This window comes from Dermochelys coriacea, chromosome 1 (assembly GCF_009764565.3).
Source record: "Dermochelys coriacea isolate rDerCor1 chromosome 1, rDerCor1.pri.v4, whole genome shotgun sequence".
In the NCBI taxonomy this organism is placed as follows: Eukaryota; Metazoa; Chordata; order Testudines; family Dermochelyidae; genus Dermochelys; species Dermochelys coriacea.
This window is the reverse complement of record NC_050068.2, coordinates 202,445,396-202,473,145: the sequence shown is the minus strand read 5'-3', so window position 1 is coordinate 202,473,145 and position 27,750 is coordinate 202,445,396. Positions and strand designations below refer to the sequence as shown.

General features: G+C 45.0%; 1 protein-coding gene across 6 annotated transcripts in view; it reads left to right on the top strand.

The window, feature by feature from the left end:
- Positions 1-27,750, top strand: part of LOC119843404 (limbic system associated membrane protein) — a 1,338,056-nt gene that overhangs the window by 1,116,620 nt on the left and 193,686 nt on the right. The window lies entirely within an intron of this gene.

Sequence of the window (27,750 nt, the reverse complement as noted above, 5' to 3'; positions counted from 1 at the left end):
GCCTTCTGTAAAGAAAATAAACTTCCTTGCAAGGGACTGAGTATATATTTTGGAGCTGGAGAGAAGCCCTGCCCGGTGACAGACAGCTGTCATGAACTTGACTTGATATTGTATGGGAAGCCAGTGTAGAGAGTGGAGGAGAAGTTTAATGTGTTCATGGCAGTCCATGTTGCTGAGGAGATGCACTGCAACATTGTGTACTAGCTGGTGTTTCCTAAGGGCTGATGCCTTCACGCTCAGGTATATTACATTGCTAGAGTCCAGACTGGAGATGACAAAGACAACTGAGGCCAGGTCATTGTCTGCCAGGATGGGATGAGGTTTTCTAGCCAATTAGAGATGATAAAAAGCATTACTTGCAGTGCTTCACAGCAATGAGGAATCCAGCAGCAATGCTAAACTGTGAACTGACTTAACCCATTGGGATGTGTATTTTCAGCCAAAGGAGAGACTGCATCATGGCTGCAAACTCCTCATAGTGTTACCATCTGCCAAATGGCATCCCCTTACTCTTGTTCAAGTTCAGTTTCAACCAGTTGTTCTTCATCTCTGTGCTGAACTGATCTTTGGTGACAATGATGTTACTGTAAGATGCGAAGGACAGATGGACCCATGTGTCTCCTGCATGTTGATTTCAATGGAACTGTTCATGTGCTCAAAATCAAGCACATGATTAAATGCTTTGTGGGCTTGAGGCCTAAGAGCTTAGAGGGAGCTACAGGTATATGGAAATGTTCAGTGCTTGTGTCTCTGGACGATGCAGTGTCTGGTACTGTCCATGGGTCCCTGGTTGCTGCAGTGCCTGCTTGTATCTGAGGGTGTTGGAGCACCCACTGATGCCCATTTGCAGCACTTTGTGCACTCTTAACAAAACAACTCTCCATGCTTCTAGCTCTGTTGTTTTTACGGGCATGTTTCCCCCTGCAGATCCCGAAACGCCTGTCTCTGAAGCTGAACAGCAGAAACACTCCTTGATCTGGCTCTCAGATTAAATCAAATTGCTCTTTATTTCATTGCCCTGGTAAATTTTTTATTAACTTTGTTACAAGAAGGGGTTGGGGCGGGGGGAGCTGTTCAGGAATGAAGCCTGGGCAAACTGCCCATGATTAATGGGGTATCAGTGACCAGCGGGTATTTGCAAATTCACCAGTGCCAACTGCCAGGAGCATTTTGCTGTCTGCGACAGCTGGTCGTTGCTATTGGATGGCTGCTTCGGTACACATGTAAGTTCTGCATATTTATATACCCCTTTCAGATGCAGCGTATGGCTTATGTTTTGCAGTGGCATATTTAAGCTATAAGGGTATGCTGGATGATTGTATCTAGAGGTGAGTGAGCAATGTTGGGTAAGATACAAATGTTCTCCTCCCCCAACCTTCACCCCAAGTTTGAACTGAACCCCAACTTAGAGAAGAGACTGACCCAACACCCGAGATCTCCTAAACATTGGAAGTGTCTGCACTGGAGCTTTGCAGCTTTGGCCCATCTCTAACCAACCCCAGATTTTGAGATCCAAAATTTTGTATTTCTCACCCCTGCCATACACACACCCTTGTTTATTATTCTTTGTATTTGCTCCTTGCCTGGCAGTGACACAACAGGAAAGGGCTAGTTTTGGGTACTGTTGGCCCCGCTGGGTGTATTGAGACCTAGAGCCAGATATCTCTCCAGCTCCTGTTCTCAGATTTCCAACCCCATTCTGCACAGCCAATGAAAGGCAAAACTGGACACCTGCATCCAGGCAGGGAGAGAAGAGAGCACACAGGCCTGTGGACAGCTGCCTGTTCCGATTACCCTGCCGTGGATTGTATCCCGTAATTCACAGGTAGTAGCTGACTCAGTTCCACAAATCTGGCAGAGAGATAAATAGGGAAGTGGTATAATGGGGCACACATAATCGTAAGGCAGCTGAGAAATGCTCAAGCATGACTTCCCCTCTGCTTTAGTCTGTCATCAGTTAGGGTTGCTTCTTATAGAGCTCAAGTTTTTCCCTGGTTCTGGGTCACTCTAATGAATTGCTCCAGTGAATCAATGTCTGAGGTCCATACCAAGGTCAAGTGGAGTATTCTGGATGCATATAAGTTCTCCTTACCCCCTCTATCTTCCTCCTTCTCCTCTGTTGCCTTCATTTCACTTTTTGTGCCTATGCTAAATGAGGTTAATCTCCCCATGATAAGGGCGATTGCTTGCAATCATTCAGTATGGAAGACAAACAGATCTAAAGAAAAGAAACTTTCAGAAAACAACATCAGATAGTCAAAGCCCATTTGCTATTGCTGGCTGGGCAGCTTGCTGATTCTCCACTGCTGCAGGAGCAGAAGATGGGTTTTAATGAGCTGCAGAAGGATCAAAGGGATGGAGGGAAGGAAGAAGAAGAAGAGGGCTCAGGCTCAGAAAGGTGCTGTTGATAATTGGCAGACAGGCACATATATGAGTGTGTACATGGATAAGGATGGACCTTTCCTTTTAGAGAGAGCTGGAAAGGCCCAAGTTATCCAGCAATGTGGCTGATAACATCCAGGTCTGTCCTTCTGCTAGTGAGACTTTCCCTGTAAATTCCCTTCCTTCTAGCTGGGCTATCACAGGGCTGGTGCCACAGAAATGTCAATGTAGTCAGCTGCAAAGAGCAGAAGAATGTTAAAGATGAAAAGAGCTGGATCTGTAAAGCTCACCTAAATGGCAACCAAGTGGGAGAGTACGATTCCTGATTCTGATCTCATTTACGGGGACTTACACCAGTACAACTCCACTGATCTCAGTGGAATTATTCCTGATGTGAATGAGTATAAATGTAGACTAAAAAGAGAATAAAAATGTAGGATCGGAGCATGGCAGGAGGGGGAGTTGGAATCACACTATTTGAGGAGGGAAGCCATCAAGGAGAGAACGGAATTACTTGGTTTAGCTCATAAGGTATAATTAAGAGTAACGACGGGAAATTAAGAATGGAATAACACATCTTGGTATTGTGAAATCTGGCTGTGGAATAGTTTCCTAAGGGCAAAAGGTGGAAATCTCATTTCCTCAGAAACTGAAACTTAGGCTGGATAAAACCCTGCTAAATGTGTAACAGAGAACAATCCTGCTCTGGCCCTGTGGAGTTGGACTAGATGTGCAAATAGGTCTTTCCATCTCTGGGTTCTGTGAACATTCAAGATCTGGATTGCTGCCCACATTAAGCTTGCACTATCTTGTCTGCATGTCCCTTCCATTCCTCCATTTTGTCACTCCATTTGCAGATAAACTCCAACCTTATTTATGTAAAGACCTAGAAAAGCCCCCGACCTTATTGCTGACCGGGATTTTGGATCCATTGAAACAGACACAGATGCCAAATAGTTCATGTTATATTCATTGAAGCCGCAGCACATACTGGAACAAGCTACCTAGGGGAGTTCTGGTTAGGCTCAGGTTGACTCACAGCCATGCTGGATCAATGCATGTCCAATAAACTTTTAACTAAACTAAGAACTGTTTATCTGAATTAAAGATGGGTCCCAAACAAGATCTAAACACCCATGAATTCTGGGATGTTCTCTCCCTGAATCTGAACAGCATGGTTTGCATTAATCTTGAATCTGAAACTTCACAGATTGAACAGCACTTGCAAAATATAGCCAGTCCTGGTTTTCCCCATTTCTAACCTTAACACTGAGACTTAGTGACAAATTCAGGGACACTGTCAATTGTGGTGTTAGATATTGGGAGTATGTTGGTCATAAAACAGCTGTAAATGGCAAAGTTAAGCAACTTCTACCAATTTGGCATTAAGAGGGCATGTAAAATGATTGTGACTTATATTGATTTGGTGTTCTGTGAGCAGTAAATAAAGCCCCATTGTAAGTGAGTGCAAGTTATCACCAGCACAGAATTTAGTTCTAGGAGCATTGGAGATGGTGCAGGTCCACGTAAAAGTGCAAGGGGACTGCTTCATCTTCCACCCTGCTGTTAGTTGCTTTGAATCCTACCCAGCAAATGCCAAATCAATGCAGTTACCATTCATGCCTGTTTTATGACCAGTTGACACTTAACATGTAACTTATGCTGCTGATTCTGTTTCTAGTTATTTTGTCCCTGAGATGCCCAAGTGAGTCACACCTGCTTTGTTTAATTATGTTTGACCCTGAGGGCCTGGCTCTCTTTTCACTTACAGAAGTGTAAATGGAATTACATCTGTCTAAGGGAGAGGAGAATCACACCCGTTGTTAAAGGCTCCCAATGACCTAGGACAAAATAGTTGCCTCTTTAAAACCCACCAATTCTCAGACACCGCTGACCCCCCATTTATCATCCACTGCTTTCTTGGACCAAGTGCACAATATATCCCTGATGGACTCTGCACCAGAGGCAGCCTGGTCTGGGAATACTGCACTAGACACTTATTTGGCATCTGACTGTCCATGTTGGAATCTGCATCCCTGACCTCTATTATTTGTCTCCTTCCCCTGAGAGCCACTTTTGGTCTCGGTGAAGAAAGCGCCCCTGGACAGTGTGCATCACCACAATGAATGAACACTTCCTGCAGTGGAAGGGAGGGGCATGCAGCTGGGACATGAGTTAGTGTGAGACTGAGGATGAGAAAACCTTGCTCAAGCTTTGCCATTTGTTGGCTGCTGGTTTTGAGGAGCTGGGAAATTGGGAAAATGAATCCATCATCTGAGCTAAAACATGCTTTATGATTGACAGGAGGGGGGATCTCCTTACTTGAACCTATAGACCAAGTGTCTTCCATCAACTCAGTATGGGCAGGAGAAGGAAGGGGTGCAGTTTGAATGACTCCCCACTGCCCCCGTTAACAGCAGGAGCTTTCTATGTACAGTTTCAGGGCAAATGTGATCTGAGTCAGGAACAGGGCCATCCTTAGGCATATGCAGCATAAGCGGCTGTGTAGGGCACTTGAAAATTTGGAGCACCACTGGGTCTATAGGCGCTGACTTTTCATCTTGTTGCGGAGAGCTCGATGCCCCACTCCACTCCAGGCCCTGCCCCCACTCCACCCCTTCGCCCAAGTCCCTGCCCCTCCTCTTCCCACCCCTGCTCCATTCCTGCACTGCCACTTCCCTGCCTCCTCCCCCAAGCATGCCCCGTGCCCGCTCCTCCCCCTCCCTCCCGGAGCTTGAAAGCCATAAATCAGCTGTTAGTGGCACTCCAGAAGCACTGGGAGGAAGGGAAAGGAGTTGGTAAGTGCAGGGCCAGAGGGGCAAAGGTGGGGAGCTTGGCGCCAGTGGATGCTTTGCACCCACAAAATTTTCCCCATGGGTGCTCCAGGCCCGGAGCACTCACCCACAGAGTCCGCACCTATGACTGGGTAAGCAGGTAAGAGCAGGTCAGCTCCCACACACTCAACGCATGCTGCAGTCTCCTTACTAAGCAGAAAGCAGGGGCCATATCCACAGATCCGAATGCCCTGGCATAGGGGCACCAGTATTCACAGAGCCAAATGCACTGGTATAGGGGCACAAGTATTCACAGAGCCAAATGCGCCGGCATAGGGGCACCAATTTAATAATACTGCGTAGGGCTCCACAAATCCTAGGGATGGCCCTGGTCAGGAAAGCAAATTAAGTCTACTTCCTGAGTAGCTTGCATGTCTTGGTTCCTACTGCTCCATTTTGCTAGGTCCCTCCAGCTTTGTGAGGCCCAACTTGTTTAAGGCTTAAAATCTCTTCCGTAGCTCTTGGCTTCCATATTCTTCAGAACTGACTTTTCTGATGGAGTTTGGCTTCTATTTTCCCTTGGGCCAGTGAGCTCAGGAGGAGGTGCTCATGCTCAACTTTGGCCCCAAAGCCTTCACGTTCTGCTGTCAAAGAAAGAGATGAGAAGAAAGGGGTTGGGGGCAAACCTTACCCCAAGGAGAGTGTTAATCTTGTAATGGGAGACATGCCAAAGACTCTATGAAGTCTGCTAGGGACTTTTCTATTGCTACTGATTTTACATGGAAGGTGCTCAGATTCTATGGTAATGGGTGTTAGTATAAGACAGACAGAAAGTCTTCCCCTTCAGAAAGAACGGAACGTGTTTGCATCCTTTCAGTCCCCCATAGTAAGTGGCTGATTATTGTGGAGGTTTCTCTGCCTGCACTTATCACTGTGTAACATAAATCTAATAATGGCTTCTCTGAGCCAGCAGTGAGCTGCAGGATTCAGGGAGCTACACAACTGCTAGGAGAGGCCACATGCTGCTGGATTATGGCCACCTTTATGTTCCCAGTTACCTTGTGTTGCACTCGCATAGCAATAGTACTCCATTCTGAGTTGCAGGGGCTTTCCCCCATGTTCAAAGTGATCCACCGAACAATCAGCCTCACCTCTGCCCTCTGTTGTGCCCAGGAGATCCCGTTACTGGCTCATTGAGGCTCACACCTGCAGTGGGCTTTACTTCACTCAGCCCACTGCACTGCAGCCATTCACTCTCCCCATATTATCACCACTCACACCTCTCTTGGTGTGGAAGAGAAAAGCAACCCACCAAACCCCCACCCTGTGTTGCCCCTATGAAATTATATTGCCTTCAGTGGAATTGCAGGGGTTGTCAAATAGCAGAGTTCACCTGTGTCCTGTCCACTACTACACCTCCAACTTCAACTAGTCTGCAGCTCTCCTAGTTGAAGTAGGAGCCTGTAATTAGGACTGGTTGAAAACTTTCTCTCAAAACCATTTTTTGATGGAAAATTCGGTTTTTGACTAAACAGAATTTTCACAAAAAGTATCTGCTGTCTGTGGGAAATTTTGAGTTTCCATCAAAAAACTAAAAACCCCAAAACGGAGAAGTGTATGCCTGAAACCTGAAAATTTTCCTTTTTTCAATGGTCTTCAATATTTTCTGAGGTAAATTTTAAGGAAAATCATTAAAAAAATTAATCAATTTTCCATGGAAAAGAACCCCTTTTTCCAACCAGCCCTAGCTGTAATGTCTTGTGACTCCCTAAGATCCTGGTCTACAATTCAGTGGTCATCCCCACTCTTATTTATGGGTGTGAGACATGGGTGACATACTAAAGCCCTCTTAAGTAAATGGAGTGGTACCACCAGCGTTGCCTTAGGAATATTCTCCGTATGAGATGGGAAGACCATTGCAGCAATGCCAGCATTCTCTCTGCAGCTAACATCACCAATGTTGAAGCAAAGATTATGAATCATCAACTTCTCTGGGCTGGACATTGCGTGCAGATGGCTGATACTCATCTTCCAAAGCAAGTCCTCTTTTCTCAACTTAGTCATGGTAAGAGGACTTGCGGAAGCACAGAAAACGCAACAAGGACACCCTGAAAATATATCTTAAGAAGGGAGGCATTGACCCCACAGACTGGGAAGAGGTGGCTGGCAATAGACTGCAATGGTGTCACATCATACATCAAGCCTCAGACCGTTTTGAAGAGAATCGCCTTGCTTAAGAGGCTGAGAAATGGCAGAGGAGGAAGAAAAGGGTACAGCATCCCGGCCAGCATCTGTTCTCTCTCCAAGCAACTATCTGTCATATACTTGGAAAAACCTGTAGAGTATAGATGGGACTTCTCAGCCATCTTAAGTCTCATCACTGACTTTTTTCTCCCTGGCAGACATCATCCTCATATCAAGGGACAGACAACAACAAACATCTATAATGTCTTGTGACTCCCTTCCACATTCATGGTCAGGATGTTGGAGCAACCACAGAAGAGAATGCCCCAGGAATCCACCCCAAGTTATCCCCTGAGCCCAGCGCATGTTGTAGTAGTACTTTGGGAGTTTAGAGACTTCTGTGTGGATGCTTATGCAGTGTAGACATGTTCTGTAACACTGGCAGACTGGATGCTAGCTGTCCCCAGGCCTCATAACACCAAGAAATACACAGGTGGAAAAAGTCTGGCTCATTTGTGCGTTAGTATTGTTAAAATAGGTATTAGAATTATGAGACTGTGCTTAATATTTAGACCTTATTGAATGCTTGTGAGTAGCTGTATGCAATAATCTCACTTATAATATCTGTATCCCAAATTGTAAGGTAATATTTAAGCATGTTTTGTAAACCTCCATGACACTGTAAATCACTAGATAGGAGACAGACATTAACTAGTTTAAAGTGCTGGTCTCCAACAGAGGGTGTTATGTCCTGGTCAACAAGGAAGGCCCATCGACACCAGACAAACTATTGTGGAACATGAGAGAGGACAAAAGACTTTGTTGCTCTTCTTTCCACATCTCCCCGCACACCCCTGCCCCCATGAAGATGAGTCATGCAAGTGGATTCCTCCCATCAGCTGAGTTTGCAGCTCAGAGCACATGGGGAGAAGGGAATAAAAACCCCTAACAAGAAGGAACGGTATCTCTATGCTGCTTAGACTCTGTGAGGCAAGATTTTCTAGGCATAAGCAAGAGATCCCCAGAGCTTAGCCTGGGTTAGCCCTAAAGGACATAGAGCTTGCTTAGATACAGAAACTTCTAATACAGTGGTTCTCAAACTTTTGTAGTGGTGACCCCTTTCACACTGCAAGCCTCTGAGTCTGACCCCCCCCCTTATAAATTAAAAACACTTTTTTTATATTTAACACTATTATAAATGCTGGAGGTGAAGCGGGGTTTGGGGTCGAGGCTGACAGCTCGCAATGCCCCCCAATTTGAGAACCCCTATTCTAATAGTTTTTGAAACAAGATTGTAACTCATTTGTGTGTATAAATGGTTACCTGCTTTAACTTTGTAAAAAGACTCTCATTTCATTTTCCTATTAATAAATTCATATATATAGTTTGTTATAAGATTGGCTATAAGCATTGTCTTTGGTGTGAGATTTAAAGTACAGTTGACCTGGGGGCAAGTGACTGGTCCTTTGAGACTGGGAGTAACCTACATATTACTATGATTCATGGTGTAAGGGCCCATTTTTTACAAAAGCACACTCTCCTGGGTGGCAAGAGAGACCAGAGTACCGAAGGGGACTGTTTGTGACTCCATGGCTAGGCTGTTATAGTGCTTGAGGAGTTTACACTTGATAATTGGTTGGTGAAACCTAAGTATTGAACTCACAGTCAATTTGGGGTTTGTGCCCTGGTTCCTAACAGTCTGCCTGAGGTTAGTACTCATAATCCTGAGTCACTGCAGGACAGTTTGACATGCTAAATAAAGCTGGAAGCAATGAGCATGAGTATTAGGTCTCAGTGCTTTGATTCCAGTAACTCCTGTTAGTTAGGGACAAAGCAGAGCTGCTCTTAATTTGCTGGAGGGCACTTTTTATATCCTCAATGCTGCAGATGGGGTGGGTTGTTTGGAGAAGGAGGAAAGCTTGGTAAAGTGGAATAGTCACCAGTTCAATCCCGACACACCTGGAAACTGGGTTTCTCCTTTTCCCTGCCTCTCTGCCACAGGAAAGAGAGCAGACTCTACCAAAGTAAAACCACTAGGCGTTTCAAAGAGAAGACCCAGTATAACAGGAGTGCCTCTATTTCACACTCTTCCTCTCCACTAATGAAATCTGAGACTAAAAGAATCCTTAACTGTGTGTGGCTGGCAGGATCCAGAGAGGCAGATTTCAACCTCTTGAATACTCAGAATGGAGAGAGCAGATCCACACAAAGGGCTTGGTTCTCCTCTCTCCTCCACTGATGTAATTCAGGAGTAACCCTACCAAAGGCAGTGGAACTACACCAGAGTAGAACAGGGATAAGTGGGGGAGAATCAGCTCCCCAAGTTTCTTTCTCTACAGCTATCTGCAGGGAAGAAGGTTGAGAACCAGTAAGAGTTTTGGGGTGGAGAGCATTGCAGGATCAAGAAATAGGATTGGGGGTGTGTGTGAAGAGCCAGCTTTTTGGGTGCTATATTTGGTTTCAGGGGAAAGGGGATGTTTGTCCGATCATTGGAGGGAGTTCCTAACAACATGAAAAAGAGAGTAAACCTTAAAAATCCCTGTATTCTGCCATCATTTAACTGGTGCAGCCTCTTCATGTCAATGTGACATGTAGCCAGGGTAGAATTAACCCCGGGTATCCCAGACCCTGCTGCACATGGACAGGAAGTGCATGTGTGCTGGGGATAGCATAACAGAGAAGAATGTACCTGTCCAAGACACAAGGTGCACACTCAGGAGAGCTAACTCTTCACACTGCCTTGGTTACACTCTACTTTTTGTGGGCCAGCTCAATCAGAACTAGCCTGGGTATGACTCCTTGAGCTGTAATTTACACTTCTAGCTCCACATAAAAGGGGATGGATCCCTGGCTCCAAGCATCCCAGAAGTTCTGGGTCCCCAGCTGGCTACCTGGCAGGCTGCCAAGGAGCTGGGTAGTTGCGCTGTCAAGTAACCAGGAAGGATGCCTTTGGAACTCTGCCTGGTTTCCAGAGCAACTTCATTGAAATGAAAAGGAGTACTTGTGGCACCTTAGAGACTAACAAATTTATTTGAACATAAGCTTTCATGAGCTACAGCTCACTTCATCGGATGCATTCAGTGGAAAATACAGTGGGGAGATTTATATACATAGAGAACATGAAACAATGGGTATTACCATACACACTGTAATGAGAGTGATCACTTAAGGTGAGATATTACCAGCAGGAGAGCGGAGGGGGGGAACCTTCTGTAGTGACAATCAAGGTGGGCCATCTCCAGCAGCCGACAAGAACGTCCGAGGAATGGCGGGGGGTGGAACAAACATGGGGAAACAGTTCCACCTTGTGCAATGACCCATCCACTCCCAGTTTCCACTCAAGCCCAAGTCAATTGTATCCAGTCTGCAAATCAACTCCAACTCAGCAGTCTCCCGCTGGAGCCTGCCCTTGAAGTTTTTCTGTTGAAGAACTGCAACCCCTAGGTCTGGAATGTTTCAGATCTTTATGGAATGTTTCAATTCCAATGAATCTGCAAATTGTGACAAAAATCTGTTTTTTGTTGGAATTTTTTCCGACCAGCTCTATCTCAAAGGTAAAAAAGAGCAAACAAAATATTATTAAAAACATAAATGTGAGCCTTCTTTATTCAGCTGATAGAAGCATAAAAGTTCACAGGCAGGTCGCCTTTGGATTTGAGTGAAACCTGCTCACTTTCCTGACATGGAAGCTCTTATTCCTGTTAGTCCTGCAGGAGATTAGGCACCTGTGGGAGAGGGAGTAGGAGTCTATTCTGCTTTGTGCATCGAGAAAAAATGTGCAGAATCTCTGATACTGGGGATGATGCAACAGGCAGGAAGAACCAGCTGGATGCTAAGGAGGACCTGAGAAACATCACTGGATTTCACAAACAGCCCATTTAAACAGGGGAGGGTTAAATAAGCAATTCCACAATGCCATTTTTATGACTAATGGTGGACAGATACTAAAGAGAACTAACTGGATTAGGTTTCAGAGTAGCAGCCGTGTTAATCTGTATTCGCAAAAAGAAAAGGAGTACCGGTGGCACCTTAGAGACTAACAAATTTATTAGAGCATAAGCTTTCGTGAGCTACAGCTCACTTCATCGGATGCATTTGGTGGAAAAAACAGAGGAGAGATTTATATACACACACACAGAGAACATGAAACAATGGGTTTATCATACACACTGTAAGGAGAGTGATCACTTAAGATAAGCCATCACCAGCAGCGGGGGGGGGGGGGAAGAGGAAAACCTTTCATGGTGACAAGCAAGGTAGGCTAATTCCAGCAGTTAACAAGAATATCAGAGGAACAGTGGGGGGTGGGGTGGGAGGGAGAAATACCAGGGGGAAATAGTTTTACTTTGTGTAATGACTCATCCATTCCCAGTCTCTATTCAAGCCTAAATTAATTGTATCCAGTTTGCAAATTAATTCCAATTCAGCAGTCTCTCGTTGGAGTCTGTTTTTGAAGCTTTTTTGTTGAAGTATAGCCACTCTAAGATCTGTGATCGAGTGACCAGAGAGATTGAAGTGTTCTCCAACTGGTTTTTGAATGTTATAATTCTTGACGTCTGATTTATGTCCATTCATTCTTTTACGTAGAGACTGTCCAGTTTGGCCAATGTACATGGCAGAGGGGCATTGCTGGCACATGATGGCATATATCACATTGGTAGATGCACAGGTGAACGAGCCTCTGATAGTGTGGCTGATGTGGTTAGGCCCTATGATGGTATCCCCTGAATAGATATGTGGACAGAGTTGGCAACGGGCTTTGTTGCAAGGATAGGTTCCTGGGTTAGTGGTTCTGTTGTGTGGTGTGTGGTTGCTGGTGAGTCAGCCACACTATCAGAGGCTCGTTCACCTGTGCATCTACCAATGTGATATATGTGCCAGCAATGCCCCTCTGCCATGTACATTGGCCAAACTGGACAGTCTCTACGTAAAAGAATGAATGGACATAAATCAGACGTCAAGAATTATAACATTCAAAAACCAGTTGGAGAACAGTTCAATTTCTCTGGTCACTCGATCACAGATCTTAGAGTGGCTATACTTCAACAAAAAAGCTTCAAAAACAGACTCCAACGAGAGACTGCTGAATTGGAATTAATTTGCAAACTGGATACAATTAATTTAGGCTTGAATAGAGACTGGGAATGGATGAGTCATTACACAAAGTAAAACTATTTCCCCCTGGTATTTCTCCCTCCCACCCCACCCCCCACTGTTCCTCTGATATTCTTGTTAACTGCTGGAATTAGCCTACCTTGCTTGTCACCATGAAAGGTTTTCCTCCCTTCCCCCCCCTGCTGCTGGTGATGGCTTATCTTAAGTGATCACTCTCCTTACAGTGTGTATGATAAACCCATTGTTTCATGTTCTCTGTGTGTGTGTATATAAATCTCTCCTCTGTTTTTTCCACCAAATGCATCCGATGAAGTGAGCTGTAGCTCACGAAAGCTTATGCTCTAATAAATTTGTTAGTCTCTAAGGTGCCACCGGTACTCCTTTTCTTTTAACTGGATTAGGGTAGTGTTTTCCCTCACTCCGGCTAATGCTTGGACTTCCTAGTTGGAATCCTGGCTGAATGGATATCTGACTTTCCAGAAAAAGATAACAGGGAGAGGCAGTGCTCTTCACCTCATTCTGCTTCCCTTAATGTGTCAGGATCTTCTTTCAAAAGCAGTGATCTCCATACACCAAGGTAGAGCAACAAGGGAGCATGTACAATTAGATGTCATTCAGCTATCCAACAAGATGTGAAATAGGTTCCAGGCTGGATGATATCTGAACAAAATCGTGCTGATTTGTTTGTCATGATAATGTATGGATGCTTCCTCCATGAAAGTCTCCTGTATAATTGAACCATGGCAGCTGGTAACTGGTAGCCAGTGAGTGTGTAATTTCTTCTTAATGGAGGTTAAACACTGCAAGCCTTGTTCTGAACATCTTTTCCTGCTGTCCCAAGCAGTCTCCTCAGTAGTGGAACCTGCCCTGTGAGGAAGCCCTGAGACGTGCTAATGCAGGAAGGATTCCTGCATTCTCAGACTTCCAGAGTGCAAAATCTTTTCTACTATGCAAGACAGGGTAGGCAAATCTGGCTTTTTCCCATTTAGTTTGGGGCATTTTCTCTCCACAGCTCAGACTGTCTCTTCCTTTTCTTGCTTGGCATGCACTCAGACAATCCCATTCATGCTGGTTATTTTCCACTTTCCGTTCACTTTCTCCTCTGCCCTTTTGTTTTTCTCTCATCTCCTTTTTTCTCTCTCCCCCCGCCCTTCTCCCCACCCCTTCTCTAGAGCACAGGACTGTAAATCTACACTCCTGAATTCTATTCCTGGCCTGTTACTAACATATGTTGCTCAACATAAGTTACTTCCTCCTCGTGCCTCAGTTTCGCTGAGGGTATATTGGTGTTAATAGTTACCCATCTCACAGTTTGGGGGTTGTGAGTCATAAATAGATACTTTTTGCAAAGTGCTTTGAGATTCTTGTTAAAAAGGAGATCAAAAATAATAATAAAATGCATGCAATAAGCACCCCCTGTCTTTCCAGGAGGCTTCAGTCCTTAGGACTACATAGAGATCAATACAATAGAACAAAGGTTATCAGTGGCTAAATCTAAAGCAGCCGCATTTTCAATTCCCTTTTATTAGGGATTTCAAAGCTTTTGGCAGCTATTGCTTTCCACATAGATGAAGTAAGTGTGAGGGTTGAAAAATGAAACTTTTCTTCTCAGCGTCACTTCACTGTTTGATGAGAGACCACAGAAAACGTCATCTCCTCCACATTATCTGGCTCCTTACAGATAAGGAGTGATTGGTCCCTTGATTATGGGCAACACTGTAGTGTCCCATCACTACTATCCTTCTGAGAGTGTCATTGCCCAAGTGCATTGTGAGGGATGGTCGCCTTCCTCTGACACTTTCTGGCGACCACTGGAGAAGTAATACCAGTCTAGATGGATCATTGATCTGGTCCAGTGGGAAAAATCATACGGTCTCATGACTTTTCTTTTTCTCATCTCTATTCATATCCTTTCTGTTTCTACTTTTTTCTTTCTTGTCTTTCTGTCAGAGGACAGAGGATGGAAACAGGGCAGGGATGTTTTGGAGCAGTTGGTGGTGGCCTGACAGCTGTTTGCATCATGTTCCCCAGGGAGTAATTTCAGCCCATCAGGATGGAGAGATTAGCTTTTATTTTCCCCCTTCTCACTCCTGTCATGAACAGTACCTGTCTACAGCTCCCAGCTGGTGAATCCTTGCGTGAGTGGGGTGCCTTCGTGAAGTGTTGTGCAGATACTCATGTATCAGAGTCTTCCTCCAAATTGGAAATGACATGGCAGTCAGAGCTGGATGGAAAATTATCCCTGGGAGGGTGCAGGAGTAATTTGATTAAAGTCAGTGGGCTATACCAATGGAAAACTGGTGTAAGTGAAAGTAGAATGATACCCAGTGTGATTGAGTAGGTGCAGTATATGTTAGATATGGGTTTGGGGGCTTCATTTCTCTGATAGCTAGTTATCCTGCCCTTGTTTGAGAGGAGATGGGCCCCTGTGGCTGCCTGGTCTGCCTCCATCCCTATAATTTCTTTCATAGACATTGATTGCTCCACCCCAGAAGTGCAGCTTCAGCTGGCAAATCTCACTTCACTGTGCAAGGGAGTCTCTCATATCGCAGTCCTATGAGCTAATGATGCTGTTGACAAGAGAGAACCCAGTAGGTGTTAACCTGAGATGTAGTTGCTACTCGTTGGCAGCAGAATTCCTATGTCATTACTGCTGTGATTCTCAAGTTAACTTGTGCCACTCACATGCACCCAGAGAAACAGCTACAGTGTTGCCTGGCAGATAAAGAGCCTGGTCTTGGCCATTCTTAGAGTGTGAAAGCCATAAAACCAAACAGCACTGGACCATCCACCCTGCTGGCACCTTCTGTGGGCACTCATCTCCAGAAGAGAGACAGCACAGATAGAAGGAGTGCAAGCTTCCCTCATGCTTTCCCCCATGTGGTTCAATCTTGAACTAGAGCGATCAATGAGGCTTTCTCTATACTGGTAAATTGTATTAGTAAAAGTTCTGCCAGCATATAATGCTAGTAAGAACTATTTCGGAAGTGTGCGTTCACATGAGGCCACTTTTGCTGGCACATTGTGCCCATACAGCATCAAGTCGTAGCATCCAAAAAAAGAAGTGTAATATCCTTTGCACAACCTTCAAGAACATTACCCAGTTGGAAATGTTGCTATCTATTGTGGGGCCAGAAAGCTGCTCTGCCTGTAGTCCATGGCACTGAAAATACCAGCTGGTCATGTGCTTAGTGCTGTATCAACTTGCTTGTGTGCTCTGGCCCCAGCCACACTGCACCCTGAATTTTAAGTTCAGTGTGTTCCCCTTTGTGCCATGCACTCCAGGGATATGCTATGAATAGGTCCCTACCAAATTCACAGTTCATTTTCGTCAATTTCATGGTCATAGGATTTCAAAAATTGTAAATTTCATGATTTCAGCGATTTAAATCTGAAATTTCATGGTGGTGTAAGTGTAGAGATCCTGACCCAAAAAGGAGTTGTTGGGGAGGGGGTTTGTAAAGTTATTATAGAGGGGGTTGAGGTACTGCTACCCTAATTTCTGCGCTGCTGCTGGCGGCAGTGCAGCCTTTGGAGTTGGGCAGCTGGAGAGTGGTGGCTGCTGGCCAGGAGCCCAGCTCTGAAGGCAGAGCCATCACCAGCAGCAGCGCAGAAGTAAGGATGGCATGGGATGATGTTGCCACCCTTACCTCTGTGCTGCTGCCTGTAGAGCAGAGCCCTCAATCAGCAGCCGCCACTCTCTGGCTGACCAGTTCTGAAGGCAGCAGCGCAGAAGTAAGGATGGCATGCTATGGTATTGCCACCCTTAACTCTGTGCTGCAGTGGGCGGGGTGCTGATATCAGAGCTGGGCGGCTGGCGAACAGCTACTGTTGTCCAGATACCCAGCTCTGAAGGCAGCACAGAAGTAAGGGAGTAATATCACAACCTTCCTAAAATAACCTTGTGACACCCCCACACACATACACACAACTCCTTTTTGGGCCAGGACCCCCAATTTGAGAAACACTGATCTCCCCTGTGAAATCTGTATAGAATAGGGTAAAAGCACACAGAAGACCAGATTTCATGGGGGTAGACCTGATTTCATGGTCCGTGATGTGTTTTTCATGGCCACGAATTTGGTAGGGCCCTAGCTATGGATGTATTTGTGACTGTGGTTCACAATGCCTTTCCAAACTGTATACAACACCTCCAGATGAGTTTAATGCTGCAGTGCTACTGCAAATGATTCATGGTTTAAGATACCCTGCCAAACTGCATGTGATGCCTTAAAAGCACGGCTCTATTCTTAGCGAACCTCATGTGTAAGACCTCATTTGGCACTTAAAAGCAAGGTGGACTTTTGATTGCTGTGACCCCGGGCAACAGAATTTAAAAGTAGTACTCAGTAGATCACTTCTGAAAGGAATGTTGCATTGTGGGATTTCAGCTGGATTGCTTATGGGGCACAGGTATGTGTGTGTCTATACTGCCGCTGTGCCCATAGAATTATACTGGCAGTGGGCTTATGTTGATCCAAAATGGACTAACTGTGCCAGAGAAAGTGGAAGCTTTTGTCATTATGAGAAAAAATTAAGTGTGGATGCCCACCAGGCTGTGCCAAAAGGAGATGCATCTTGTCATTACGATTTTCTAGTGTAGACCAAGCCTTAATCTTCATGGCCCACTGTTACATTAACCAGCCTACAATCTGGACTGTTGAACAGCTCCATCTCCTCAGTTCTCCAGCCTGGGGTGCCTTTTACCCTGCTTCACTGTGAGAGCAACCATTCCTGGTCAGGTCACATACAGCCTCCAGCATGCAAGTTACCCCCAGCTATGTATGAGTGCTATGGCCAGCCACTCATGAATTACACTGCAGGGTAACACCCGCAAATTCCCAGTCCCAGACTTTCCCCCAGAAATGTGTGTCTTGTACTGCTCAGCCCTCTCCTGGACGACATAAGCTCATAACAAGTTCATCGTTTTATTAATAGAAAGCGATATGCACAAAACTTCAATCCAAACACACTGGTTTAGATAAACCAATAAAACAAGTGTATTAACTACTGAAAAATAGATGTTAAGTGGTTACAAGTAATGAGGCATAAAAGTCAGAATTGGTTACCAAGAAATAAAAGATAAAACACAATTAATACCTAACTTAACAAGCTAAGTGAATTCAAAGCAAAAGTCTCTCTCACTACCTGTTCCAGCAGCCTTTCAAACAGGATCCATCCCTCAGTCCAAAGCTGTTTCTTTGTTCCTCAGGTGTTATGGCTGCCATGGGTAGAGAGAAAGGGAGGAATATTTTGGGGAGTCTGTTTCCCAGTCTTATACCTTTTCCTCTTTTTTGAGAATGATCTCCTGCTAGGGTTCAAGAGATAAGAGGTCTGTGGGGATGGGACCCCTCCAGCTGTTTCTTTGGCAAAATGTAAATTTCTCTCTTGCACCCTTTTTCCTGCCAAAGAATGGCCTCTGAACCCGTTGATGGTCCATTTGATTCCATTGACACACGGGTGAGGTGTCGGTTTGTCTTTTATCTCTGAGGAACTGATTTGTGGCTGCTTCCCCAGATTTGGAATATGTCTTAGTGATATCATATAGTAGAATCTTACCACACATATTTTACCAGGACAATAATGATCAGCAACATGAGTTTTCAAATTATGCCTTACAAGACATAGTTTGTACAAAATTTATCATAGTCTTGGAAAAGGGGTGAGCATAGGGTACAGACTGTCATACCCACTCAGTCCTTGGCCTCCCAGCTAAGACTGCCATCAAGAGGACAAGTTAGTGTCAAGTGTGATTGTGTTTTTTATGTGAACAGCTGTCTGTTTGGAACTGCAGCGGGATCAGTTTTCCTGCAACTCTTTCATATAGGTCACTGAACTGGCATTGGATAATAATGATTTTTTGGTCATTGCTAGCCGGAGCTATGTTGGAACAGGGGACCTCTAGCTTGCTCTGTTGGCATCTTTAACAAAGACATGATTACAGATGAGTTATGCTGAAGTCCGCCTATTCCCCCTCTTACCTCCTGTCCCATATTCTCAGCTGCTAGCCATCACTCAGGTCCTCCCACAAGAGACCAATCAAAGTTGTAGAGACCCCAAAAGAGCATGTTTCTTGAGGTCACTGATGCAGCCCTGAGGTGAGGGTAGGAAGATCTCACTTTCGCTCCTGGCACTCATTTGATCGCTGCAAGCCTCAGTAACCACCAGAACAGTTGAAAAGAAATAAAATGGGAGAGGAAATGGCAATTACTTTAGATTTGCTAGGGACAGTTTTATTGCCTGTGTGACAGAGAGGGTCAAAACCTCAGGTAGCACACCTGCAAGTGAAAGGTGGCTCATTGCCTGGGTAAATGTGTGGAACAAATTAAGTTGTTATGTGGGAGCATCGATAGCTAACCAGACCCTCCCCTTCTCCATGGAGCTCGTTCCAAATGGTACCATCTTGCACAAACATCTCCTTTCTGTTGTCATTCCTATTGCCTCTTCCAGCATCCCAAACTAGAGCCTTTGAGCTCTGCCCCTGCGTCTAATCTGTGCTTCCCTATCTAACGACATACACTAATGCGTGCTAACAGATGTCTGAGAGAAAATTAGCTGCAGTGTCCAAATCAATTATACCAAAGTTGCTGTGCAGGAACAATTACTTAATAGGTTGTGTGGGTGGCTTTTTTCCCTTCTCCGCCTTTCAGAGGTGAAATTCTGCAACCCAGTCTGAGCCTGCCTGCTCTGTAATCTCCACTTCCAAGCAGTCTTTCTCTGTGCTTAGTGGGTTCGTATCTTACTATCAGATGGAGAGGGCTCCACCAGCTTCAGGCAAACGGCAGCCCTCACAAAAAAAAAAATAAGTGATACATGCTCCTCCGGAACTCTGAGGCAGCAGCACAGCTAGCAAATGGGAGGAAACTTAATTATTCTGGCACGTTTTGTGTGTTGTTTTTGTCTGCCCTGCATGGGGAGCAAATTGCTTTTATGAAATTCACCATTTGTGAAGTAGGATCCCATGGAGAGATGAGGACAAATTACTGCACAGAGATCTACTGTTTGGAAAGCACAGGATACCCCAGGCTGGGGAACAGATCCAATGCAAAGAAAGTTCTTGTTGGAGACCAGCTGTCTAGGACTAGAGCCCTATAGAGCAGTTCATTGGCTTATTGGCAAACAGAAGGGTCTGCTGCAGAAATGCGCTCTGCTCTGCAATTTTATCTCCTTGTAGGATACAAGGCCTCTGAGCCTGCTTATAGAAAATCATGTTAAGACACTGGCAACCAAACATTTTTGGATCCTCTGTAAGAGGGTTTTTTTTCTTTAATTAAACTGAATTCTGCTGTTGCCTGTCAAATGGATAGATTCACTGGCCCAAACTTAGCTCTTCTGTATGCAAATGCAACTCTGTTGAAGTCAAAGAGAACTGCACCACTTTAGAACAGTTCTGAATATGGCCCATAACCTAGTGTTGGAAAAGACCCATTAATTCATTTAGTTGATTCGCAACCAGGGATACATGTACCCCTGGGGTACACAGAAGTCTTCTGGGGGTACATCAACTCATCTAGAGATTTGCCTAGTTTTACAACAGGCTACAGAAAAAACACTAGCAAAGTCAGTACAAACTAAAATTCCATACAAACAATGACTTGTTTATACTGCTCTATATACTATACACTGAAATGTAAGTACAATATTTAAATTCCAGTTGATTTATTTTATAAATATATGATAAAAATGAGAAAGTAAACAATTTTTCAGTAGTAGCATGCTGTGACACTTTTGTATTTTTATGTCTGATTTTGTAAGCAAGTAGTTTTGAAGTTAGGTGAAACTTGGGGGTACGCAAGACAAATAAGACTCCTGAAAGGGGTATAGTTGTTTGAAAAGGTTGAGAGCCACTGATCTAGTCAGTCTCCCCAGGGACTCCTGTGGATTTTTACATCTTGTACATTCACTAAGCTTTTGAAGTCTAGTTGCATATATGATGAGTAGAGCTAGTCGGGAATTTTCTTTTAAGATTTTTTAATTGGAACATGCAGTTTCGTAAAAGCAAAATTTTCCATGGGAAATTTTTTAAAATTATTTTTCCATTGGAAACATTGAAACATAGTATTTCATTGCTTTTCTATTCAGTTCAACAGTAATCTGTGTCTTCCTGAGCTGCTGTAGTGCCTCATGGGAGTTGTAGTTTGGATGCCTCATGTCCCCATTCTCCTCAATGGGCTGGGCTCTTGGCTAGACTACATCTCCCATGATACACCATGGTCTTTCTTATAATTGATCTTGTAAGATGCATTGTAGGCATTGCATGATTTTTCAGCCAGCTATAGCGACAAGCAATGGGGCTTCCACCTCTCCTCTTGGGAGACTGTTCCAGAGCCAAATACTGTCAAGAACACACTCTCAAGAAGTTTTTCATGATAGTCATCTTAACTGGACTCTTTATTAATTTCCACCCCATTGCTTCTGGTTGCCCCCATTTTATGATGTTAATAACTCTCTGCCACTCTTCAAGTATTCAGTTAATATGTCCCCCCTACCCATTTGGCCTCCCTTAGCCAAACTCTTGTAAACATACCTTGTACATCAGTTTGTTCCCCTGCCTCTTGATCATTTTTGTTTCTTTTCTGGTCACTTCTAATTTGTCATTATCTTTATAGTAATGTGGTGCCCAAAACTGAGGACCCCCCACATGGCATGTGCTTTATTTTAAGCACATGATAAGTCCCATTAAACTGAATGGCTTAAATTTTATTCACATGATTATATGCTTTGCTGAATCGCAGCCTGGAGGGATTGGACCAGGGCCAGTCACCTTTTTGCAGCCAAATCACACTTCAAGCTTGTGTCTAATTTGCTGCCTTTCTTCCCCCTTGCTGTCTTTTGCCATCACAGCTTCCTGGCTCTTTCCCTCCCATGAATGGCTCCCACCCTCCTGTCTGTGTTTCAGATCATGTTTACCTAGTTGTACCAGCTTGCATTTCCCCCAGCTGAATCTCATTTATTCTCTTCTGCCTATGTTTTTCATCCTGCTTAGGTCCCTTTGTACTATTTCAAGGAGCTTGATTTAAAGTGCAGAGCTGCTCAATCTTCCAGATCTCCTTCTCTCCCACTCACATCACCCTGACCCCATGCTGCGCAGCCCCCTCCCTGCCTGCTTCAGTGTGTGCAGTGATGTGCTGAGAACACACAAGCACTGCGCCAGGCTCTGTCAGATCAGCTTCCGAGCCCCATTTATCAAAATTATCCCACAGTCCCTTACAGAGGCAAATATTAATAGGGTTCATTTAAAACCAAGAGTGTTACTAATGCTTTTTCCTACATGCTAAATGGGAGGAAACAAGAATTACCCAAACAAACACACGCAAAAAGGGCTGTTAAGAATAGTTAATAAGGCAGGTGCAGGGAGGTAAAGCAGAGGCTTCCTGAACAGACATGTGTCAATTGATGTAGCCTGTTTTCAGGAGCTTTTGAGAAGGTGAGCAAAATCCCATCTGGGCAAGGGTTGCCACCACTGAGGTCCAAAAATGGGACATCTGCTTGTGCCCCCCAGACCACATACAGCCCTGGGTCCCCATGCACACCCAGGGCACTGGTTCCTCATCTCATTCCCAGGAGAGGGTACCTGCCTGCCCCCCCAGGTTTCTGCTCCCGATGCTGACCCAGGCACAGATCTTGTCAAGCAGGACAAGAGGCCGGCTGCATTCACATCACTCCTGCCCAGTGGTGACCCCCGTAACCAGTGCTGGTGTGCTGGTGACTGGGTGCTACCAGCCTTAAGCCCTGTCCCATTCCCTGCTCCTGAGTTGCCCCATCCCCGTGGCTGCCAGACAGTTCAAAGGCAGAGCTACTGGCATGCAGACATTGCCACCTTACAGTTCCTCTTGCTAGAGCCTTTATGGGCTGAGGGAGCCAGCAGGGGCATGACTGACACAAAAGGGACTTTTACTGTCCTGGGAAGACTTACACATTTCCTGGGACAGCTACCTAGTGAAAGGGATGATTCCAGGAAAACCGGGACAAGTGGCAAGCCTGTTCTGGCCCTGACACTGCACTCTCCCTCAACGCCAATGAAGTACCTGCAGCGGGCCCTCCTCCAGAACTCAGGGAGTCATGGTACCCACTCCCGCCCCAGTGAGCTCATCACTAGAGCTGAGCGGAGCAGTGGCTGAACCAAAGAATCTTGAGGGTGGGGAGGGGGCAGGAATTGGTTTGGTTCAAACTGCAATTGATTCTGGAGAGATTTGGGGTTTGTTTGTTTTCAAGTTGAAACAAAAAAGAATGAAAAAAATAATTTCTTTTGGGTTGAATGAAATATTTTGTTTGACCTGAACTACATTAGTTTGGGATTTTCATTTGATTTTGGGTCATTACCAGTTTTTTTCACCTTTTTGGGGGAGGGGATGAGGGGTTGGTTTTAGTTTAGTTTAGTTTTTAAATTGAGCTACAAAACAAATGTATCAGAGTAGCAGCCGTGTTAGTCTGTATTCGCAAAAAGAAAAGGAGTACTTGTGGCACCTTAGAGACTAACAAATTTATTAGAGCATAAGCTTTCGTGAGCTACAGCATCCGATGAAGTGAGCTGTAGCTCACGAAAGCTTATGCTCTAATAAAATTGTTAGTCTCTAAGGTGCCACAAGTACTCCTTTTCTTTAAAACAAATGTAATGAATGAAATGAAAAGTCAAAATATTTTGTTTCAAAATGGCCAGAATAAAGCTTTCTATCTTTTCTGTAATTTCCCCCCTATTTTTTTAATCAGAAACTATTCACTGAATTTGACCTGAATTCATTAATCACTTTTGTGCCCCTCCCCCCCCGCCCCAGTGCATTTTTGGTGAATCTACTATTCACAAAAAAGAAGAAGAAGAAGACGAAAGAAATAGCAGAGCTCTAATTCATCATTAAGATCAGGAAGAAGACATTGGAGATTGTTGCAAGGATTGGAGTCATGGTAGGAGAGAAACTGGAAGGACAGCGAGAGCCCAGTGTAAGGGGGACAAGGGAAGGTAACTAAGTGATACCCACAACACACTTCCCTCCTTGCCTCAGTCCCCCTAGATACTCAGCCCCCCCCACTGCTGACAGGTGTCTCCACCACCAGACCTCAGCTTCTAAAGTCTCCCTCCTGTATGGCCCTGTGACAAATCTCACCAGCACCCCAGCTGCCAAACCTTCTCAAAGCTCCTGTTCTGCACTCCAGCTCACCTTCCATTCCAGCAGCCTAAACACTAGCACCATATACACCCATCTCAATCCCCAGTGCCAAAATCCTTTTGCAAACCTCCCCTCCATGGGTACACTATGAAAGAAGATGACCAATATCACACAGAGCATGCTGGGAGAGAGTCTAATCCCAGTTCCACCAGAATAAATCTGAGTAAAGTTCTGATCATCTTCCCAGCCTGGTATTGTGGCCACATCACACCCCCTGCCCTTTGAATCACCCAGCTGGCTCCTCCTCTGCTGCATCAAGTTCAAGCTTCATGTCTTCCTGCCCCTCTCTGCTTCTCTGTTACTTCATTGTCCTTCCCCTCCTTCTGCCACCTGCCCGTCCCACTCCCCTAACGATGCCAGCCTGAACCCACCCACTTATCTGGCTGTCCCAGAAGTAGCTTTGGACTTCCTCCCACACTGCCCCTTATGCCTGGAACATCCTGCCTACTCCATAAAGCCCTTATGCTCTCCTCCTTTAAATCCCACCTCATCAAGGCATCTGAGCACTACTGTAAGATCACATAAACAGTAACTCTGCTGGTCAGCGAAGTGACTCCAGATTTATACTACTATATGTGAGAACACAACGTGGCTCACTGGCTTTGGGATTGCTCCAAACTCCTTGCTCGATAGAAATCCTCGTGAAGGCTCATGAATCCTTCATGCCGAGCTCTCCCCTCTGTCCTTCCCTTACACAGTAACATTTACTTTCCAGACCTTTGCTACCTTCATCTGCTGCTGCAGGTAAAAGGGCTCTAAACGGTTTGTGGCTCTCGGATGGAGATCTCCATAGAAAGGCAACAAACCTCAGCTCTCCTGCCCAGCCTTCCTCATTCCGTTTAGCTGTAGGAACCCATACCTGGCATGGGGACTGGAGGATGGGAGGAAAACTCTGTTTATAAAGCATATGGAAGCACTGAAATCATTTCTTACCCTCAGGGAAGGACAGGCAGCACGTCCACTCTCTTCTTTAAGGCTTCAGTGACGGAGGGGAAAGGCACCTTTAATTTCTACTGGGAACTTCATAGGAGCACAGAAAAAAATACGTGCACTTATTTTAAGTTGCCCTGTTTTACAGGAAGCCATACCCATGAAAATTAAGGGTCCTGTAACTTCTGGGCCGGTGACCAGCCCTAGCCAGCCTCCCTCCTGTCCCAGTTAAAGGTCTGGTACATGCAGTATGGTTTATTTCAGGGATTCATGGCTTGACCGTGAAGATTTAGGCTCTACATGGAAAATGAGGTTAGCAAATGTGAGTGGGTTGTTTTGTTACTGATTTTAAGTCATCAGGACGTATGAGTGTGTATGAGAGAGAGAGACATTTTATGGCTTCTCACACTTTATGGAGTAATAGCAGTGCCTGATCAGTGCAAGGGTCGTTTGGTGTCAAAGTAAATAAATGAAAATGGCTGAGATGATGCCCTCTAACTTCTTTGCTGGGCAATTGTTAACAGTGCGATTAGTAATTATTTGTAGAAGAAGTATATAGTTTGAGCTTTCAAGTATTCCACCTGCCACTGATTAACCTGAGGCCCATCCTGTGCCCATTCAGACACAGAGGCCAAATTCTGCTTGCAAGCTACCCCAGTGTAATTCTCCAGGAACTCTTTTGACTTTAGTGGAGTTACACCAGATATATACAGTCTCACTGAGACCCAATAGACCCAACCTATTGAGACATTTGTTTTCAGTCTGTGCTCCAGGGGGCTGCTGCTTTAGCAGTTGGGAAGCTCCTGTCCTTTTCCATGTGGTGATATTTTCTAGTTTGTTATACCCTGTTCAGACACATTAGGATTTCCAGAGGCTGTTTTGACCAACTAAAACTTGAAAAAAAACAAGACCTTCCCTGCACAGCTGTTTCACAAAAGGTCAGAATTTAATTGCAAAGTGAATTGGGGAGATCAGAGCAGCAGTGGCTTCTAGCAACGAGGGAAAGTTTGGTGCTAATAAATGTAGCATCTCCCATCCAAGGAGAGGAAATAAACAGCATAGCTATAGGACAAACTTGGAGCATGAGACCAAACAGCAGTGCCCATCACATTAATAACCTCCCTTTGTTTTTCTCTCACTGTCCTATTAAAACCTTTCCATGTCTCAGTACTATGAGCTGTGCTGAATCAGGAAGGGAAGGTGGCCTACAAGAAGATTTCACTTTTAAGAGGTGATACACAATGTATGAAAAGGTTTGAGAATCTCAATCAGTGTGTTTGGAAAATTAAAATGAACATGCGAGCAACGTGGCAGCGGATACTGGGACTGGAGTATCTGTGAGCTCCCTTATAGAAAACAGGGCCCTACAGTGCCTCCTGCAGGAAGAAGCTGGGATGGAGGTAGCTGTGAACTGTCCCTCAATTAACACTCCTTTACCATTCCTGACATTGACTTCTGCCAGGAGAGGTGGAAACTGACATAGCTGTGAGCTCCCCACATCCAGCACTCCTGCCCTTTTGCTTACAGCCCCTTTTGCTGGGAGAGGTCAGGCCTGGTGCAGCTGTGAATTTCCCCTCAGCCAGCACTTCTGTCCCATTCCTTACAGCCCCTTCTTACAGCTGGGACTGGAGTAGCTGAGAGCTTCTTTTCAGAGACTATTAGAATTTAAACAGCCAGTCTGCTCTAAAGGCCAAAACTCTGTTAGCCAGGTTAGACCCTTGCTTGCTTACTCATGTTTCAGAATTGATTGATTGATTGATGTTCTGGAAACTAGAGACATGGATCAGATTTGGAAAAAAGTTACAAAGTAGAGAAATAACAGAAGCCAAAGAAACATCCTGTGTTTATTCTGTGCATAATCTCAGAGATACACCACTAGACAGACGATATTTTGTACAGGTGTGTTCCATTTCTTTTATTTCCGATTTACCTTTGTTTATAAGACTAAAGTGTGTCACCATTCAGTCTCCACAGTCTGGGGTCTCTTGAGTAACTGTATTGCTGATGGATCTCTGTTATACTGGTATAAATCTGGAATAACTCCGTTAAAATCAGTAGAGGTACTGGGATAGCTTGGGAGCAAAATGTGTCTGCATAAAGCTCCTATAGAGCTTGCTACTTCTACTGTTGCTGCTCTGGCACTTTCTAAGAAGCAGAGCTTTTAAAAAGAAGCCACCCTTGTTCCCAGGACAGGCCTGTGGATTGTTGGGTCCTGAGTTCAGATAGCTGGACACCTGAACTCCTCGTGCAGGAGTGGTATCAACGCTCCCACGAGTTGTAGTAAGTGACATTGTGTCCCCCACACTCTTCAAGCCGAGCACCATCAATTTGATGTGCCTCTGAGGCAAATGTGACATCAGTGGCAGGTTCCTTTCCGTAGGGAGAGATCTCCAAAGGCTCTGCTCCCTGTCTGTATAAAAGTGAAAACATTCCCTGAGATGTTGTGGTTCCCTGAGATGAAAGCCTCTGCATTCAGTCTGTGCTCAGCTAAGTGGAACAAAACCATACAGCAACACACACACTCCCCTCCTCCCCCACTGCCGCCCTCATTTTGTTATACAGTGCCATAAGATTCAGCATTCACAAGAAGGCAGGCTTCATCTGTTTTTCCAACAATGAAAACTAGAGAAGGAAAGGTCCGGAACATTTCTCAGAGCCAGGCCAACGGTATGGGTTGCCTTGAACGCACTGTGTCTATGAGGGTGAGGCATTGCTCTCTGCTGAGTGGGGAAAGGAAGGAGTTGAAAGACAGACTGGCCATTGAAAGCCTAATTGCCAACTTGCCTTCAGGTGAACAAATGCACTTGCCATTCCCACTGTGGCCAATTTGCTGTTGCTATTTTTATTTCCCATGCTTAGCTGACTGTGGACTCACACCTCCTTTTGTCAAGTGTGTCAGCTCAACCACCTCCACAAGCTCCTGAAGTAAGAGGTGACGCCATGGGACTCCTTTACATTAGTGAGCTAACAGAGCAGCAACTAGTCTGCTATAAATCCACCTGGAAATCTCTCAGCTCCACAAAGTGGGAAGCTCCATTTTCAGAGCCACATATCCAAATCCTGCAGATGGGTGCTCTGCCAGGCACGTAGGCACCTAAAATAGGTATTTGGGCATTCAGGTGAGGAACCAAAGTGGAAAATTGGGCGCTGAGTGTGTAATGTGATCCAATGTGTGTGTTTTATAGCATCACGCTCACACT